This window comes from Ranitomeya variabilis, chromosome 4 (assembly GCF_051348905.1).
Source record: "Ranitomeya variabilis isolate aRanVar5 chromosome 4, aRanVar5.hap1, whole genome shotgun sequence".
Taxonomy (NCBI): Eukaryota; Metazoa; Chordata; class Amphibia; order Anura; family Dendrobatidae; genus Ranitomeya; species Ranitomeya variabilis.
Window position 1 is genome coordinate 751,751,701 of NC_135235.1, and position 18,305 is coordinate 751,770,005.

An 18,305-nucleotide genomic window follows, 5' to 3' on the forward strand; every position below is an offset into this window, starting at 1 on the left:
CTGCCGCTAAAGACAGATTACACTTGTCAACAGGCAGTGGACATTAAATTAGAAAGAAGGGAAACACCTAGTGGTCAATATTTCGGAGGGACTGTTTGGGAGTAAGACAACATATTTTGGATATAAGAAAAGAGAAAAAACTGAGGCACTCACCCTGGTTTATTACATAACAGGTGGAGGATACAGACAGACAGAAAAAAGAGCACGGTATTGTTCTTCTAATTCACTATGTCGCTTACTCCATGTGCAGGGCATTGCAGTAGCTCAGGTATCCATGGTTATGACCACTAACAACTATCCTATGGGTGGTCATAACTATGGATGCCTAAGCTGCCGCAATTCCCTGCACATGCGGTAAGCGATATAGCGAGATTTCCAATAAAGTGAATTTTTCTATTGCTGCTTTGTAGAAATGAGTTCTTTCTTGCCTTTTGACAAGAATTCCAATGAATATATTGGTGTTACCGCAAGCTGGCTATTTATTCAGCATTACACACTGAATGTACACTTAATTAGAGACACCAGCCCTTTCACGATTGGATCTTCATTGTCAGGCCGGACATTGGAGCTATGACCTCGGTCGGAGTTTAGCATAAAATCTAGTGATCAATTTTCCATCGATCAGTTTCGATGTGAATCCACATTACAATAGAAACATAGCATAATCTGGTTGTATTGGAATTAGGGATGGTATTCAGTACGAGAACAGCCAGGGACAGGATTTCACTGCCAATGTTTTGAGATTTTATTTGTTCTTGAAAGAATAACCAGAATAGTATAACTGGGGGGCAAAAAGCAGAAAAAGGCGAACTTATGAACAGAAGCAACTCGCTGATGAAAAGGTGAATGGTGTGAAGAATTGTTTTCATGAAGGCATCATAGGAGGATGTGAAGAACTTCTCCAATGACTGAGAGGTTTACTGTCAAGAAAACAGCAGTCGTATACAACGCTTATTACTCAGCATGGATGACTGATAATCGCGGATGATCAGGCACACCCTGGTCCTCAGCGATTCCCGTGGGTGGATGACCTTGATTGGTGGAGGGAAGGTTTCCTTAATACACCCTGGCTCCCTAGATGTCTATGGATGGAAGAATATATGCTGTCAGATTGATGCAGGTAGAGGAATGGTACGGGAAGCATTTCTTGGTGCACCCTTGCTTCTCTGATAGCTGTTTCTGGGTGGTAGGACACTAAGACCTACCAAGTAGGCACCTAATACTATTACTTGACATTGATACCTGTGTACCTGTGGATGGATGACTCATTTATGTTCTGTCAGGCTGATGGAGATGCCTAAAATAGTTTCTTAGCACCCCTTAACTCCTCTGATGCCTCTGGATGGACAAAGCCATTGTGTCAGGCTGGCGGAGGGAAGGTGTTCTTGATGCAACCTGGCTCCTCTCATAGTTATGACCCCATTTTGTTAGGCTGGTGGAGGTGTAGTAATGGTGTGGGGAAGGTTTTCTCGATGCATCATGTCTGGTATGTTTGGATGAGTGTTTGGACAATAGGACTTACCTAACCATAGTGGCATTTCTTCCCTTTAAGGGAGTAGTTTCCCAATGTCAGAAGGACGTTTCTCCATACCACGAGGGTCATGTAGTCATGGATTGGTTCCAAGGACTTTGAGAGTCCATAGGTCTTTATTTGATAGATCATCTTTGAGAAACTTGAAGCTTTGGTTTCTGCTCTAGTCACTTTCTGAAAACTTGTTAAAACGACTGAGAAATTCTTTCTTCCATCTGTTTCAAAAGCAATCGATTAAGTGTTGCACACATTTCCAGTGGTTCTTATAAAGATCGCTGGAATTAAAGAAGGCAGGTGCTCTAGTGGGGAGAAAAGCTGGAGATAAAATATATAGAGACTGAAACACATATGAAAGGGTTCGAGTTAATTATGGTGGCTACAGGAGTGACCAACACTCAGAAGTCAGAAGTGTGGTGTTTAACTCAAATAGCTAAGACTTCAGAATGTGCTGAGCGACGTCAGTGCTGCAATCCCATAATCCACCTATATGGGAAGAACGTTGAGGACTGAACTTCCACTCCTTCATGAAGCTTTTCATGTTGCTTTCAATCCATGAAAAGCTTTGATGAAACTTCAAGAGTCCATAGATTCAATTGCAGCTTTCCCTCTCAAAGCAATGAATAGCACAATGCCCGTACTATGCAGAAGTGAAAATGACTCAACCAATTTTAGGAGATTGCCTAGGCATCTCCGGGGTCCAGCTATACCTCCCGAATTAACCCAGATATTGTACATTAACACTTAGTTCAGCTGAGAATTCATGTCTTATCTACAAGGAGAGGAAGATAAACTTTTGCCAGCCTCAGCCAGTATGCCTACAGAAACCTAAGGATGGGATGAGTAAATTCAAGCCCACCAGTCCTTACTTCAGATGATTAGGGAGACCCCAAACACATTATACGGTCAACCAATCCCAGCAAAAACTGTCTTCATGAGTAAATTTAGGAAAATATTACAATCTTCTAAATTATATAAGCAGGTTGAATTCCAACCATTTGCCAGCACTGATTGACGATTGTCATGCTCATCAGAGCTCATTTACTGTCCTCTTTACAGAGGTCCAATGGGAGCAGTAGAGTTAATAATCGTCCTGACCCCAATCATAAATCTCTGTTTTCAAGGGATAAACCAGCTTAAAAGATGCAATTGGAAATGAGTGTTCATAACATTATTGGCCTGTCTAAATCGTTTGATATGTTCTGCTAGTTGACCACCTAATTAAAATATCGAGCTCGACTACTGGCACAAAACCCACTGGCACAAAAGTCATTTGTTGCAATTCTAATGATTTCTCTCCAGCCTCAGTAGTTCTCGGGCTAGTTACCATGCAATGGGCGGGATGGCCGTGGCCGATGGTCGCATCTGCACCTTGCTATGCTACAGGAAAATGGGGATCCTGACTGGGTGTGTTTACCTTTACCTTAGCGATACACCACTGCAGACCGCATGCTGCCAGTACCCAATGAAGTAAGGGAGACTAAAAATAAACTTTTGTTTTACTGAACATACTGATGAGAATTATATACATCAGATAACAAGCATAACACTTTGAGAACACATCTTCTGTACCATCTGGAAGCAGGAACTTCATACTTACATCTGTTGGCACATTACTTCTGTTACATGTTGGATTAGACCAGCAAACCTATTTGGGAACCACCATCTTTCATTCGTGTGAGGACCTCACTGACTGAAGTGCATTGCTACAGCTCCTCACGACTATTCTTAAAGTACATTTGATGTGGGCCACATGCTCCTTGGTGTGCCACTCTATCTCAATTTCCCTGTAGGAGAACATATGCCCCAGCCTGGCCATCTTCTCCTCTATGATCCTCAGGTCTGGCTACATTTTGACTTATCTTCTAGTATAGATAACGTTTGCTGTACGTGGATAGAACAAAACGTGAGCACATCTAAACGGGTGCACAGGTAGGTTCCCACACCATATAACATAAATGTAAAAGAACCTGGCACTCAACTTAAATGCATGTAACTTTATATTTTATTGTGTAGCACCAATAAAACGTTTCGGTCTACTCGACCTTCTTCAGTTACGTACTGAAAGGGTAAAAAAATGAAGTTTCGTCACAGCTCGGAATAAATCTGGTGAGAGTCACTTAGAAGATAATGTGGAAGATAATATCGCGCTCCCATTAGTGAAATGGGCTGGGAGCTGAGTCCGGAGCATGACGCGGTGTCCACCGCTTGTCAGAACGGGTGCCGGAGACTTGATGAGATATGTGTAAATAATCTAACAACAGTTTATGTATCTTGCAATCCAGGCATTTCACCTAATAAATGAGCATTATGCTCGTTCATCGAGTGATCGGAAAGATAATCACTAAATGAGTGTTCTAAAGAAAATCTGTTAACGCAACCATGCAAATTCTATTGTTATATTGGAAGTGGGCTATGGACGAGGTTCACTCCCATTTGTCACTAAGGACCCCTTAGTGGGTTAAAAAAAAATTATATTATAGGTCCAGCTACAGACTTCTTTGAAACCTTCTGAAGATACTTTTTAGGAAAGTGTATATTCCATTTCATTCAACACTGTTTACTAGCATGTGTTGGTGAGTGCTAATCTAACATCGTCGTAGACGTGCAGAACATCGGTGAATAATATCTTCATGGTAGCTGAAGTTTCGCACTACAGCCAGTCTCTAATCCCTTTATGTTCAAGCAGTTGTTGTCAAATTGTTTGTGTGGCGCATTGATGACAGTTCAGTTTCTGGTATAATGACAGACTGAAATCCCCTCTTGGCCGTTGTTTCGATATACAATGGAAGTCCCATGGAGCAGATGCAGCTCCATTTTCCACATAAACAGTAATATGAGCATAATACCAGGATAAGATTGTATGTCCTGTCTGAAGAATGGCAACATAAAAATAGGAAAAAGAGATATCACAGATCAACTGATACTTGCCATGTAGTGGGACTAATGACATGAAAAGAGAGTGAGCCCCACACTGTGTAAAACACCTAAAATATTCTCAGCAGGTACTCACCCTGTCTTGGTTGCAGCGGTGCTTGTGCATTTCGCAACTGTTCCGACCTTGAGTCAAGTGCATGAGCCGATTAGCACCATGACTGCCTAGAGCGGAGATGCTCGTTGTTGAGGTGACGTAGTTACTGCAGCCAAAACACACACTGGAGCCGATGTTTGACCTAGAGAGGATGAATACCTGCTTAGTTTGTTATTTTATGTGTATAACACAGTTTGGGGCCTCTTTCCTGAAGGTGGACAACCCCTTTAACTGCTTGCTTAATGCTTCAGCAATTTTTCAGCTTTGCGATTTTGCTTTTTCCTTTAAAGTATTTGAGGGGTGCGTTTTTTAAAATGGTATCACTTTTGGGGAGTTTCCTATATATAGGCCCCTAAAAGTCCACTCTCCCAGTGGGTCATGGCACCCACAAACCATAACAGTAAAATCTGCACTAGACCTGGACCTTAGCGATGTAACCGGCAGCCTCCGTTCCTAAGAATGCAGAGTGAAGGACCTTCAATGACGTCGCGGCTTGTGATTGGTCACGTGACCGCTCACGTGACCGCTCACGCGACCAATTACAAGCCGCGACGTCATCGCAGGTCCTAAACTCACTGCATTCTTAGGAACGGAGGCTGCCGGTTACATCGCTAAGGTCCATGGTCCGCCGGAGGGGTGAGTATATCCATATTTTTTATTTTAATTCTTTATTTTTTACATGAATATGGATCCCAGGGCCTGGAGGAGAGTCTCCTCTCCTCCAGACCCTAGGAACCATACACTAGGAACTTCCGATTCCGATATCACAAAAACTCGGAATTCCGATACAGCAAATATCGGCCGATACCCGATACTTGCGGTATCGGAATGCTCAACACTACTGGCAAGGTGAACTCCTTTAGTACCATCAGACATAATATCACTCCCCCAGGTGGAAGAGCGACATTACTGCAACGACCAGCACTCCCCCCCTCCCCCCGTTAAATTCAGTACTCCGGGACTGGGAAAAGAAAACAGCAATTACAGGTTAACAAAAGACATACAAAATTTTTGGAATGCTGTAAACAAATTAATTTAACAGTGCTTCCCTTTATGGGAGGTGAGGACACTTGAACGTTACAAACAAGAACATATTTACATTGTGCAAAAGGCAGATTGGAAACAGTTATTATCTATCTATAGAACCAATTACCATACAGGTATCCTACCTACTAAGTGCTTATCTTATAACAATAATTTAACATTTTCCTTAAGTGCAAAGTCTATTAACCATCTATCTATAGCTCTCTAGAGGACTCACTAACCCCTACGGGTTCACTTTATTGAAATGCTGAACAGGCTTCACCTCCACTACAGGCTAGACCGCATCTTTCTTCCAACTTTCTCTTGTCCTCCATTTTATTTAAAGTACATCATTAAACATTTCTTATCACTAACCTTCTAACTACATACTATCACTATGTAAAACACTATTGCTATCTAACTTCTTTAAACACCATTATCACTTTCAAAACATTCCCTTTAAGAGGAAACGCCAAGTCTTTTCAGAGGTGGTGCAAATAATTACATCATTAATTCCCAAGTCTTTTTAAAGGCAACATGACGTGATGTAATATGAGGGACCCGTTACGAACCCCCAAACGTTGGTCTTGGGTGGGCTACAAGACGTGTAATCCTGACCCGGAATTCTGCCACACCAACGGGTTTTTCTTCAGGTCTGTAAAGCAAAGCAGTTATTTTACAGCATAATTAACAGCAGTTTCTGTTAAGAGGCAGTCTCTGTAAAAGCATCCTATGTAAAACCAGTAAAGAGCACCTTTAAGAAGGTGCAAACTATGTACAGGAACAGTTTGTGACCATGCACAGTTCATGATTCCGCAGTTCTTTAGATGAAAAATAGAAAAACTTGAAATAATAGGGATCCCGGGTAAACAAAGGGATCCCTTTAAGAGTTAACCCTAAACGGGTTTAAGCAGCAAAGGAAGAACAAACAGTTAAAAGAACTATATAGAGTTTTCGGTTCTCCAAGGTTTACTCTGGAGGCCTCCACCAGGGCTTTACCTGACATGTAGCCCTCTGTGGTTTGGGATAGTTCGCGTCCAAGCTCACTCCCGGCGCCGGGTACACTCCGTGAGTTTGTTTCTCATGCACGGTCAGGTCGTGCGCAGCAATAAAAGTCTGGGTGTTCTGGTGGATGATGCACATTACAGCAGGGGCTGCCGCAGCCACCTCAGCTGTAAGGTCTTCCTCCAGGGCCCTGGATACCGCCAAGAGGGCGGTGCATTTCTGCACATCCCGGGCCCACCAGCTGTTTTCTTTCTGGTACCGGTGGTAGGTCACAGCATCTCCAGGTTTCAGGACGGAGTCCGCGCCGTCTCCGCACAGGCAGGACTCCACCTCGTACCGGTGAACGTGGACTCTCACCGACGACTCGATCTCCTGGATGAATCCCTTTTCTTTTTGAGGTTGGTATACCACCACAACACCCCACTTCGGTAGTGAGTCATCCAACAAGTTGCCTCGAGCCTCCCGCTCAACTTCCCTCTTGTACTCTGCGATCAGATGCTGCCGGTATTCTCCCCATGGAAAGGGCCCAAGTTTATGCTCGCGTAGTTCCGGGCCTGGTGACGGAGGCTCCGGGGTTCCAGCAGCCGCGGCGACAAGCGGAGTAAAGGCGGGAGGGATGCCAAATCCCAGCCTATCAGGGCACCGAGTATCCGCTCGTGAGGTGACTCTTCCGACGACACTCCATTCCTCTGGGGTTGGCGCCAGAGCTGGTACAGGCAGCGGAGGTCCTGTGGACAGCTCTTAGGGGTCCATCCTCTCCAGCGGTGGCATACCGGAGCAATCCTCCGGTGACGGGGATCTGTGCGGAGCCATTCTTTTGCGAGGGTCCCCTCTGATCTCTAGCTCCATTCCTTCCTCTCCTGGGGATCGATTTCGTTTTTGCTGTCTCCGCCCGCCATGGAGAATCAGGAGGCGGACCTCGGTTGCTGACGGACACGCCTTCAAGATACAGAAGTATTTAGACTGGGCGGCCATTGTTTTTCGCGCTTCTCAGTTCGTTCACGCCCACAACTCCATGCCCATCTTCTTCTCATGCGCTCCTCATGGTGCTATAATGGCGGCAGTTTTGGCGGGAATTTTGGCGGCAAATGGCAACACACAGTCCTTGCATTAAATCACAGTTCCAATACAGTTCTTAGGCACACATGACCTGATTTTCAGGCTTAAGTAGATCCTGTTTGTGACGCCATAGATGGATCGCCCCCACGTTAAGGGCAATGGGGTACTCGGTACCGGGTGTCTCTCGGTTCTGGGGATGTCACGGTGGCCCGACCCGGTCCGTGGCCCTTTGAGGGACATCCAGCAAAAGAGTTTATATATAAGGGAATTGTTCATGACGCCACCTGTGGTGTTCAGTCAGGGTGACCGACGCTGCTTAGGGGTCCGTTGGGGAGATGGAATGGCAGCTAGATGGTGTTCTTTCCCACAGGTGAAGTGTATCCCCAGGGCCTCCCAGGAGTGTAGATGGTGATGGTGGACGATGTAAGGCGCAATGAATAACGAGGACACAAAGGGTGCAGTCTCTTTACCTTTACTGAAGACTTCAGCATCCACAGTCCAGAATACAGATCACAGGGTAGGCGGAGTCCGGCCGGTCCGAAGGCACATCCAGAGTTCCCTTATCCAGGTGGAAATCAGTAGCCTTCCTACTAGCGCCTGTGTGTTGTAGTACCTCCCTACTGAGCACCACGAGATAGTCCTCACAACTTTTGTAAATGTTCTTGATGTTATTTCTTCCTCTCTGTCCCCCAGATGGTATGGATAGGACAACCCGTATGACTGGGATAGCCTGGGGCTTGTTTGTAGGGACCCTAGAGACGCCCCGACCCCCACAATTTGCCACCGTGTCTTCTTAGTTATTAAGGTCGGGCAGCCAACTTGGAATTGACTGTCCTGCCGGTCTCTGAAGTAATGCGTAGAGTCAATTACTCCCTCGGTGTTCCGGCCACTGGCTACGCGCCTCAGAAGGAGGCTGCCGATCTTGGGGCAGAACTCCTCTCGGTGTTATCTCCTTGTGCTGTGACTTCATTTCTCACTCTCCACAATACACTTCTCTTCGTGTCCTTTCTTAGGATGCTGCCGCACGTGGGGCAGGCGCAGCTCCGTAGCTCTCTATCTCGTGCTAGGTCTCTGCCAGGATCCCACCCCTGACAGGGACCCTCTGTCTGCAGCTCAGATGTTCCTCCTTTTCCCCCTCTCTGCCTGACAGTTCCTCTCTGGGTCAAACCCAGGCAGCGTCTGACTAACTTCCTATCCAACCCATCAGTTTTACCCGTGTGTGAGGAGTGCCTTAATAGACAGGAGCAAGGCTCCCCCTGGTGGACTGGAGTGTGAAGTGTAGTGTGTGACTTGTGATACCTGGCAAGGTGAACTCCTTTAGTACCATCAGACGTAATATCACTCCCCCTGGTGGAAGAGCGACATTACTGCAAGGACCAGGACTCTGGGGCGCTGCAGCCATAATTGGTAGAATGAGGAAGTTTTATCCCTGACAGGACAATTATCCCCATTTTAAAATGCAGCGGCTTGTAAGAGGTCTGACAGCAGCTCCATTCATTCTCTTTGGGGCTTCCAGAAAAAAACAAGTGCAGCCACCGAGGAAATGAATGGATCAGTGGTCAAGTCAGACATGCCACTCCAGTCTAATGGGGATAAAAAGTTCCACATTTTGCTGAATGGGTCCAAGAAGTAAGACCCCCACCAATCAATACGTTATCACTTCTCCTATATGGAGGCATTGGGTTAATAATTAGGGCATCAAATCAAAATACACCAAATACAATATGTAAGAAATAATGATAAAGTGCCTAACAAAAATGGACATATATAGGGTTCAGTACAATATGGTAGAATCAGAAAAAGAAAAAATGTAAACAGGAACTAATCATAATAAAAAATAATAATTAATAATAATAAAAAAATTTATTGACAAAAAAGAATAAAAAAGATAGACAAGGTTATTAAAAAGTGGGAAACCAAAAAATTTACACCAGGAACCGACCACATGTTAGTTAGAGCCTACCACATTTCACAGGATAATGCATCCAAGAAAGAGCCAAAAATTCCTAGTGAAAAAACTTTATCCTGAAGGAGTGTGAAGGACTGCAAGGGAAAAAATATCAAGATGGTACAAAGGCTACCTCAGTTGGGTGCCAGTGCTGCCCGTACGTACGTTTCGGCTATTGACTCTTCTGGGCGAAGTTTTTTTTCACTAGGAATTTTTGCCTCTTTCTTGGATGCATTATCTTGTGAAGTGTGCTAGTTTATCAGTCTCCATGTACAACCTCTTTATAACATGGGGTGGGTTTGTGGTGTCAATTTTTTGGTTTCCCACCATTAATAACCTTGTCTGTCTTTTTGGTTCTTTTTTGTCAATACAATTTTGTATTTTTTATTATAATTGGCTCCTGTGTACAATTTTTCTTTTTCTGATGTTATCCCTTATCCTGTAGAGAGGTGACTACTTTTTTTCACAGGAGAACCCTTGTAAGTGCATCTCTGCCGCTGTGTTCCAAGTATCTAATCTCTAATAGAAATAAAGAATCTTCTCCTAATTAATATCAGAGAGAACAAATGAAAGCAATGCACAACACAATCCACTATACCAAGACCAATAATACCACATACAGGGAAGAAATACCGCCATACCATGACCAGACCACATATTACCACCACATAGTGACCGAATAATACCATGTACAAGAAACAAATACCGCCACACCATGACCAGACCACATATCACCACCACATAGTGATCAAATTCTACAATACTGAATACTGATCATGAATACAAACCACAATACTAACAACACTATTATTACCACGAGTTACATTATACACAGGAGCTCTGTATATAGTGTCAATGTACAGGTAATACAGTGATCACCAGTGACATTATACACAGGAGCTCTGTATATAGTGTCAGTGTACAGATAATACAGGAATCACCAGTGACATTATACACAGAATCTCTGTGTATAGTGTCAGTGTACAGGTAATACAGGGATCACCGGTGACATTATACACAGGAGCTCTTTATATAGTGTCAGTGTACAGGTAATACAGGGATCACCAGTGACATTATACACAGAAGCTCTATATAGTGGCACTGTACAGGTAATACAGTGATCACCAATGACATTATACACAGGAGCTCTGTATATAGTTTCACTGTACAGGTAATACAGTGATCACCGGTTACATTTTACACAGGACCTCTGTATACAGCATATAGTGCACAGGTAATACAGTGATCACCAGTGACATTAAACACAGGAGATCTGTAAATAGTGTCAATGTACAGGTAATACAGTGATCACCGGTGACATTATACACAGGAGCTCTGTATATAGTGTCAGTGTACAGATAATACAGTGATCACCAGTGACATTATACACAGGAGATCTGCATATAGTGTCAGGGTACAGGTAATACAGGAATCACCAGTGACATTATACACAGAAGCTCTGTATATATTTTCAGGGTACAGGTAATACAGGAATCGCCAGTGACATTATACACAGGAGCTCTGTGTATAGTGTCAGTGTACAGGTAATACAGGGATCACCAGTGACATTATGCACAGGAGCTCTGTATATAGTGTATAGTGTAGAGGTAATACAGTGATCACAGGTGACATTATACACAGGACCTCTGTATACAGCATATATTGCACAGGTAATACAGTGATCACCAGTGACATTATACACAGGAGCTCTGTAAATAGTGTATAGTGTACAGGTAAACACACTAATCACCAGTGACATTATACACAGAGAGCGCTGAACACAGCATATAGTGTGCGTGTACATGTAATACACTGACTCACCAGTGGCATCTGTAGTTGAAGTCCATTATCTTCGCTTTTCTTCTTCAACAAGCACAGACTGCCATCACTTCTTCCAGCCAGGACTCGTCTCTGCAAAAAATAACACACAGTCATCAATACCTGATCACTTCAAGAGCACTTTCCCCACTTTTTCTCTGACTTCTACAGTATGTCAGATGAAGAAAAAATGTGACATAGTGTCACACTGCACACTAACAGGACCTCCCTTTTGTTCCCTCCATGGAAAACAGTTTCTTAAAAAGTAACTTTTACAGTAGTAATAAAGTCCCTAACTGGATCCTAAAGAAATTATTTTCCCCACTAGTCGCCATAAACTAATACAGCATGTTCCTCATTCTGGGCCACAAACAGTAATTAAGTCCCTCCCCCTGGCCCCCTTTAATTAATAATCTTGCCCAGCCTGGCTCTCTTTATTTTATAATATGCCCCAGCCTGGCCCCCCATGTCCCTTGTCTAGCCTGGCCCCAATATCTGCAGCATTGGCCCCAGCTATCCATCCTCCCTCCTAGCTATCCATATAGGATCCCATATGTCCCTTGTCCTGCTCCCCCATAAATCTATCCTGACCCCCATATATCCAACATGGTCCCTTGTCCTGACTTACATATATCAATCATGGTCTCATGTGCTGCCCCCTCAATATATCCATCCTGGTTCCTTGTGCTGCTCCCCACCATATATCCATCCCGGCTCTTTGTGGCGTTCCCCCCCATATATCCATCCTGGTCCTTTGTGGTGCACCCCCCAATGTATCCATCCTGGATCCCTTGTGCTACTCTCCCCCATATATCAATCATTGCCCCATTTGCTGCTCCCCCATATATCCGTCCTGGTCCCTTGTGTTGCTCTTCCCCCCATCCTCAAATATCCATACTGGTCCTTTGTTCTGGCCGCATTGACAGAAGAGAAAAAAAAAAGATTCCTCCTACCTGCCTGCGCTCCCAGCCCGGGCGCGCCGCCCGGGCGTCCTCTTCCTCTGCAAGTCCAGCGCACTCCTATTAATATGGCTGCCGACCTAGCAGAGGCCAACGGCTGACTTGTGTGTGCCCTTTGCTTGCGGCGCATGACACTGATGTCATATGTTAGTGACGACAGGAGCACGCTAGTTAGTGTTGATCGGGAAGTGCGCCCATGCACAGACTGTGCCTGGGGTTTTAAAGGGCCCACACCCCTAAAAACTGTAGACTTTTTTTTCTCTCCCACCGGGGAGATCCCCGCTTCCCCGCCAGGCCAGACCGACCCTGAATGGAAGAATGGATGGAACCATGTACCGTAAAATCCTGAGTGACAACCTCCTTCCCTCCGCCAAGACATTAAAAATGGGTCGTGGCTGGGTCTTCCAACAAGACAATGACCCAAAACATACAGCCAAAGCAACAAAGGAGTGGCTCAAAAAGAAGCACACTAAGGTCAGGGACTAGCCTAGCCAGTCTCCAGACCTTAATCCCATAGAAAACTTATGGAGGGAGTTGAAGCTCCGAGTTGCCAAGCGACAGCTTCAAATCTTAATGATTTAGAGATGATCTGCAAAGAGAAGTGGACCAAAATTCCTTCTGACATGTGCGCAAACCTCATCAAATACAAAAACATCTTACTGCTGTGCTTGCCAACAAGGGTTTTGCCACCAAGTATTAAGTCTTGTTTGCCAGAGGGATCAAATACTTATATCTCACTGCAAAATGCAAATACATTTATATAATTTATACATTGTGATTTTCTGGATTTTACTTTTAAATATTCTATCTCTCAATGTTAACATTTACCTTCCCCTAAAATGATAGACTGTTCATGCCTTTGTCAGTGGGCAAACTTACAAAATCAGCAAGGGATCAAATAAATATATCCTTCACTACATATATATGTACCATGGGCCGCATATAGATTTTGGATTCTTGTCCATCAGAGCCTGTGAGCTGTTTACATTCCTTCTTCCCACAAGGAGATAATTCCAGAATCCGGTCCGGGCCGTATCCTCATTTGACTTGGATTATATATCGTGTTCACTAGGTCAAGTTACAGCTATGTACAGTCACGACGCTACTCAAGAATGCGCACTAAAAATTCTGCTAGGAGTGAAGAATTTTGGAACCTCTGTGGTCTCTTGACCAAAATGATCGTTTCAGTCCCCCGGGATTTGGCTGCTTTTTTTTTTGTTTATGATATCAATAGATAAGACATTATCTAATACTTCTCTTCCCCTGAGAGCGCACTGTAGAGAAATAGAACACTTACCGCCAGCAACCAAACATATCGCTAAAATTGTTAACTCCTTCCACTAAAATGACACCGGTAAGACTGAAACAATGGAAAGTTCAATAAAATGGTCCAACACGCTTCACCATAAAAAAGTAAAAACAAATTTGCCACACGAACGATAGCTGAATTCTCTCTCTTCAACACACTAGCAGTATCTGTGCTACCCCAGGAAAAAGCTGACGGGCGAAACCCAGGGTCATGTAGAAAATGACATGCTGAGTGTTTTGACATGAGTTTCATCATTTTTTAGGGTTGAAGTCGTTCGATTTCAACCATTATCCTAAAATATTGACCCATAGAAAGGAAAGAAAACCATGCTAATTGTCACATATTAGGGGGAAACATTTCTTCCTGACTCCACATATGGCAATTAGCCCTAGTAATGGGGGTCTCCTGGCAGCTCTAAAAATGGTTACCACAGACAAGCTTAGCACTCGTCACTCCATTTACTAAATCCCAGAAGTTTCCCAGGCCTTCACCCTTTAACCTCTGTAAACTGGGTCCTTCAGTAGGGTTTGGTGAGGTCCAATTGGCCGAAGCCGGAAGCTGATTACGCCAGCTGAACAGCACACATACCCATACTGGAAGAATGAATGGCACTACAGGTCTCAGCCACCATAGACCTCCACACCTGTGCCACCCAGAGCTCTCTATTACCATTTCTAAAGGAGATGTGATACTAGTTCCCTGCATCTACTTGTCATGGGGAGACTAGGTGAGCGAGAGCTAATAACCCGGGCCCCTGCAATTTCCATCAGACTAGGGAAATCCTGTCTGACCCTCTACCTGGAGTTTACACTGATGGTGTGCATGTCCAGGCCTCGAACCTCACCCTGTCTCCTGCTTCAACCCTAGGCTGAAACCTCCGCCCACCACCCAGTGTTGGTAATACACCAATACCCACAGTTAGCACAGACAAGGATAAAGGAAAATATACACCACGCCGCAGTCACTCAGGAATACACTATAAATGTGCAGGGCAAAATAAATACAAATATAGGAAGAAGTAAATAAGACAAAGGAAAATACACCACCAGCAACGAATCTCCAACAACCAGCTCTCCACTCCAGACCGAGATAACAACGCACAAGACAGAAGCTATAATCGGCGAAGCCCAATGATCAGGAGAACTATTTAAAGGCAATGGGCATGGCCCAGCTTCCAATCCGAGGATCAGGTAAATTAACTCCAGAACAGCTAGATAGAATCTAGCCGACGCCAATGAGAAAATAGTGGTCAAAAGCGGAATTACCGCTGTCTGTCGAACGACCTGGTCTGAACAGCGTCCGACATGACACTAGTCCCATTACAGAATCTAGTATCCATAATCTGCGTGAAAAATGAATAAAAAAACTGAGAGTGTGATGGAGAGTGAGGAAATCGGGTAATGTGGATTTGGCTCTAAAGATCGTTAATGTGGTAAAATTGTATTTTATCTGTACTTTCAGGATTTCCCTCAGATCACAAATGATCTCAAGGCTGACATCTCATAGGCGAAACGCGTTGTTGCCGTCACATGATTCTTTAGACATGTACTCCTTTCTTATATGATGGAGGCATTGCCTGTTTGTGATTCCCTTAGCACTATCGATAAGTCTGGGGTTGACCATTGTTATTATCACATATCCTAATCCTTATGTGCTTTGTTAGGGAACATTAGGGTTATACCGGGATCAAGCCATCATTGAGCACGGACGCCATTACGTCATTTTTAGGGTGCCAACCTCCACCATTTAAGTAGGGGTTATGAAGATTTAGGGCCCTACAGGTGGGACTTTTTAGGTGTTAAGCCCTTTCCCTTTTCGATTGGATTCCATTTGTTTCCCTCTATCATATCTGTATAGTATTTCTTCCAACTCCCCTGTCCCCGCGAGGCCTAAAGAACACTTTTTTTGCCTCCATAGTTACAACCACTCATAGTGTAAAAGTTAGTTAGTTGTTAGTGGTCGTAACCATAGATACGTATGCCTGCACATGGAATAAGCAACATAGCTTATCAGAAGAACTATATAACATTTCTAAGTGAAGGTATTTGCTAATATTATTATAATTTTTACATTAACTACATATTGGGATAGGATCTTGGAGACGAGAATACGACTTTCCGTCTAAGACAAAATGGAGGACGCTATCTCCCAGGTTACCTCTGGTAAAATGGAGGACTCTCTCTGTCCTTAAAGGGGTATTCCAATGTCCAATTGCAGTGGTTACGAGCACTCATATAGTGACAATTAGGATGCAGTCAGGCGGTTCTCCTGACCCGAGCGTGACAGCATGTATTTCTATGCAGCTATCACACTCGGGTCAGGATAGCCACCGGCCAGTCCACACACTGCGAAGTGATTGTCACCCTTGTGATACGGCCTTCTGATTGCTCCCTTAGTTAGTTAACATAGGTTTTCAGGAGAACTATACTACATTTTTAATTGGCGGTATTTGCTGATATTATTATACTACTACATATTTGGATAGGATCTTAGAGTTAAGACAAAATGGAGGACACTACCTCTAAGGTTACCTCAGATAAAATGGAGAACTTGATCTGTCTATAAGTTTAAAACAAAATGAAGGACACTATCTCCCAGATTACCCCAGATACTATTGAAGATTTTCTCTCACTCGCTCTTTCAATTTACCACAGAAAAAGCACACGCCATGTTATCTCTTTCTGTTTACCTCAGATATAATGGAAACACTTTGGCACTCAAGGATGTAATTAAAAAAAGGGATTGATCTATGAAGCTGTCTGAAGCAAAAATGGAGATTGCCATTTCCCAAATTATCTCATATAAATTGGAGGACGATCTTACTATCTCCCAGTTTACCTCAGATAAAATGGAGTTCTCTCTCTGTCTTTAAGGTTATAAAAAAATAGGAGGATACATTGTAAGATGTTCACTCTCTCTCTCTCTTTTAATTTTACTTAAGCAAAAGCACACGCCATTTTATCTTTTTCTGTTTACCAAAAAAATAATGGAAACACTTTGGTTCCCATGGCTGTCAGACGTAAAATGGAGAATGTTCTCCACACATCCGGAAACAAAATGGAGGATGCTATCTTCTGGGTTACCTCATACAAAATGGAGGACTCGCTCTGTCTTTAAGGTTAAAACAAAATGGAGGACAGATAATATTGCCAGGGTTATTTGAAATAAAATGGAGAATATTTGATGAAGCGACATGAAACAAAATGGAGGATGCTATCTCTCATTTTACCTCAGAAAAAAGCAGACATTTTATCGCTTTCAGTTTACTTCAGATAATATTGCTGGGGTTTTCAGCAATAAAATGGAGAATATTCGATTAAGCGATATGAAACAAAATAGAGGATGTCCTACCTCCCAGTCACCTCAGATACAATGGCTCCCCCACACTACCATTGTCTGACTGAGTTCCTCAGGTTTTCAACAGGAATGAATCTTCTGTGAGGAAGTCCCTCCTTTCCCGGCTAGACATGGCCGACACTGGCAGTCTTAAGTCTTTATTAAGGTGCATATTTCATGCGTTGTCACAAAGGAGTTGAATCTTCTTCTAAGATCTCTGTTTACTGTCATAGAATAGTAGGAACCATTAACCCCTTCACCAATTTCACAATTGTTTTTTTTCTTTCTTTCTTTTTTTTACCTTGGTCACTAAATGCTAAAACTAACCTTTCATCATGATTCTCCAGGACATTACGAGTTTGTAGATACCAAACATGTATAGGTTCTTTTTTATTTAAGTGGAGAAAAAAAAATCCAAAGTTTCTAAAAAAAAATAAATTGCGTAATTCTCAGAGACCCATAGTGTCTCCAGTTTTCGTGATCTGGGGCTGGGTGAGGGCTTATTTTTGGTTTGCAGAGCTGCCGTTTTTATTGATACCATTTGGTGTAGATATGATCTTTTGATCACCCATTAATGCATTTTAATGCAATGTGGCGGCAACCAAAAAACTGTAATTCTGACGTTTTTGTGGGGTTTTTTGCTGCACCGTTTACTGATCAGATTAATCCTTTCTTTATATTGATAGATCGGGTGATTCTGAACGTGGTGATACCAAATATGTGTTTTTTTTCTTTATTGTTTTATTTTGAATGGGGCGAAACTGGGGTGATTTGAACTTTTATATTTTTTAAATACTTTTAAAAATATTTTTTCTTACTTTACAGTTGGTGTCAGGGGTGCGTTGGTGTCAGTGTTGGGTTGGAATTAGGGGTGGGGGGTGGGTTGGTATCAGGGGTGGGTTGGTGTCAGGGGTCAGGGGGAGTTGGTGTTAGGGGTGGGTTGGAGTCAGGGATGGGTTGGAGTCAGGGGTGGGTAGGTGTCAGTGGTGAATTGGGGTCAGGGGTGGGGTGGGGGTGGGTAACGGTCAGGAGTGGGTTCGGGTCAGGTATGGGTTGATGTCAGGGGTGTCAGCATAGCGCAAGGGAGCTCCCTCCGTCTTTTTGTCATGTGCTTTAGCTGGTGACACGTGATGGTGCTTACGCAATGACGGCATGTACGCACGCTGACTACCACAAGTAAATGATGATATATTGCAGATGGGTGAGAGCTAATGATGAATTGAGGGTGGGGGAGAGCAAAGGATGAATTGAAGGTGGGGGACGAGGGAGAGCAAATGATGAATTGACGG

At 43.6% G+C, this 18,305-nt stretch overlaps 1 long non-coding RNA gene across 1 annotated transcript; it reads right to left on the bottom strand.

The window, feature by feature from the left end:
• Positions 1-1,528: 1,528 nt before the first annotated feature.
• On the bottom strand, positions 1,529-17,468 carry LOC143766780 (uncharacterized). Its single transcript, XR_013213639.1, has 3 exons — positions 17,032-17,468; positions 11,416-11,505; positions 1,529-1,830 (listed from the first exon to the last, which is right to left on the bottom strand). It is a non-coding gene; the product is annotated as an uncharacterized LOC143766780 (long non-coding RNA).
• Positions 17,469-18,305: the final 837 nt, after the last annotated feature.